Source organism: Papaver somniferum, chromosome 1 (genome assembly GCF_003573695.1).
Source record: "Papaver somniferum cultivar HN1 chromosome 1, ASM357369v1, whole genome shotgun sequence".
Taxonomy (NCBI): Eukaryota; Viridiplantae; Streptophyta; class Magnoliopsida; order Ranunculales; family Papaveraceae; genus Papaver; species Papaver somniferum.
In genome coordinates, this window is record NC_039358.1 from 3,298,039 (window position 1) to 3,298,427 (window position 389).

Here is a 389-nt window from a genome sequence, read left to right on the forward strand (position 1 = left end):
TAACACGTCTCCAATGTGTTGGCTCAATCCGTCTAACGCCTATTAATTCTTCGTGGAATGTCCGATCAGGACAAGTGATGACTCGTTGGAGACCTTATGGCGAGAAGATTGTTTTGGAGCAGTTATTCTGAACAATTAACATTTTTTTAATAGGTTTTTTTAGTGAAAATAATTAAAAATGCATTATAATATTCAATTAAATGCCCGGCGTCCGGGTTTTCAACAAATTAGGAAATAATTCAAAAGAATTTTGTCCAAAAAGATAAAGTCCTAGTGAAAATAAATATATTTCACTACTCGTCACTTCCCTTCATTAGACAAATCGGCAAAAAAACATGGCAACAAAACAAAAAAGGAAATCAACACGAGTAGTACTACTCTCGCCCAAG